This window comes from Taudactylus pleione, unplaced genomic scaffold (genome assembly GCF_031769625.1).
Source record: "Taudactylus pleione unplaced genomic scaffold, aTauple2 ptg000201l, whole genome shotgun sequence".
NCBI lineage: Eukaryota > Metazoa > Chordata > Amphibia > Anura > Myobatrachidae > Taudactylus > Taudactylus pleione.
The window spans coordinates 63,737,975-63,740,416 of record NW_028284603.1 but is presented as its reverse complement, the minus strand read 5'-3'; positions in this window follow the sequence as shown (position 1 = coordinate 63,740,416).

The following is a 2,442-nucleotide window of genomic DNA, read 5'->3' as shown; positions in this document are numbered from 1 at the left end:
TGGTCCAATATGCAAATTGTATCATGGGGACCAAACTGTTTCCATCGGTGCCTAACCCAAGTACTTCCTGTACGTACCCACTCTGTGCACCCCAGTACAGGTGCAAAGTTCCCCCCGACCAACAAGCCACAAGATCCTTCTGTCACCAGTCTACCACAAGCATATCAAGATTTTGCCAATGTCTTCTGCGAGCAGGCTGCTGATCAACTCCCTCCTCATCGGTCGTGGGATTGTGGAATAGAACTTCTCCCGGGGAAGATTCCCCCTCGGAGCCGGACCTATCCTTTGTCAGTTCCAGAAACAGCCGCCATGGCAACTTACATTAAGGAAAATCTAGCCAAAGGGTTCATACGGCCTTCCACCTCCCCTGCAGGGACAGGGTTCTTTTTTGTGAGCAAGAAGGATGGAGGCCTCCGGCCCTGTATAGACTACCATGGCCTCAACCAAATTACTGTAAAAAATCGGTATCCTTTACCGTTAATTCCTGAGCTTTTCGACAAGGTCCGTGGAGCTAAAGTGTTCTCTAAACTAGATCTTTGTGGGGCATACAATTTGATACGAATCAAAGCTAGGGATGAGTGGAAGACCGCCTTCAATACCAGAGATGGTCGTTTGAATATCTGGTGATGCCTTTTGGACTCTGCAATGCGCCAGCTATATTCCAAGGCTATGTAAATAAGATCTTTCGGGACATTCTCTACAGCTTTGTCATCGTCTATTTAGATTATATTCTTTTTTTTCTAAGGATCACCAAACTCACCGCCAACATGTTCGAGAAGTTCTAGCTCGCCTTCGAAAACACCACCTTTATGGAAAGTTATCCAAGTGCCTCTTTGAACAAACCACAGTTCCTTTCTTAGGACATATAATTTCTGGGGAAACCATTCAGATGGATCCAGAGAAACTGAAAGCGATCTCTGAATGGCCATTACCAAAATCTTTAAAAGCTACTCAACGTTTTTTGGGATTTTCAAACTATTATAGGCGATTCATACTGAATTTTTCCACTGTGGTGTCTCCCATTACTAGTCTCACATGGAAGGGCGCTAACCCAGCCCAGTGGCCGGACTCAGCCATACAGGCCTTCCAGAGATTGAAAGAGGCATTCTCTACTGCCCCTATCCTTTGCCAACCCCAACTGGATAAACCATTTTTTGTGGAAGTGGATGCCTCTTCGGTGGGTGTAGGGGCGGTATTATCCCAAATTTCCAGTGATGGGAAGAATCATCCATGTGGATACTTCTCTCGCAAATTTTCCTCTGCAGAGAAAAACTATGCGATTGGAGATCAAGAACTCCTAGCTATGCGTCTGGCGTTAATGGAGTGGCGTCATCTTCTGGAAGAGGCCAAGTTTCCAGTTACCATTATTACTGACCATAAAAACTTAATTTATCTTCAGACGGCCCATCGCTTAAACGCCAGGCAGGCCCGCTGGTCCTTGTTCTTCTCAAGGTTTAACATTAAGCTTCAATTTTGCCCCGGTAATTTGAACAAAAAAGCAGATGCTCTCTCCCGGTCTTTTCTACTCGACACACAGGAAGAAGATCATCTAAGATCTCGCCCAATCCTGGATCCTATGGTCTTCGCTTCAATTCAAATATTGACTCCGCCTCTGGGGAAAATTTTTGTGACTCCCGAATTACGGAAAAAGTTGTTAACCTGGGCTCATAGTTCTCTATTTGCTGGGCATTCTGGTATTTTCAAAACATACAAGTTTCTTCAGCGTTCTTATTGGTGGCCCTCGATGAGAAAAGATGTTCAAGAATTTATTTTGTCATGTGTAAAATGCTCACAGCATAAAGTTTCTTGCAAAAAAAGTGCAGGTCTTCTACGCCCATTACCCGTTCCTACTATTCCTTGGACCCATATATCCATGGATTTTATCTCTGAGCTTCCACGCTCCAAAGGACATAACACCATATGGATAGTGGTGGATCGTTTTTCAAAGATGGCGCATTTTATACCATTAGTAGGCCTGCCATCTGCTCCCCATTTGGCAAAAAATTTTGTTAAAGAGATTTTTAGATTACATGGTCTTCCTAGAGAGATTGTTTCCGACCGAGGAGTCCAATTCGTAGCCAAGTTTTGGAGGGCCTTATGCAGCGCTTGTGGAACCAAATTAAAATTCTCATCAGCTTACCACCCACAAACTAACAGGCAAACCGAGAGGGTTAATCAGGAACTGGAGACCTTTATAAGACTTTTTGTGTCCTCTTCACAGGATGATTGGGTGGACTTACTACCTTGGGCTGAGTTTTCACATAACTTCAAGTACCACACTTTCTCCAATTCCACACCTTCTTATACTGTGTTTGGTAAACATCCCCGGATTCCAGATTTCCAACATTTACCTTCGGTGGAGGTCCCTGCAGTTACTGACATTGTAGAATCTTTTTCATCCATTTGGAAGAAGATACATGCCTCGTTGAAACAATCATCCAA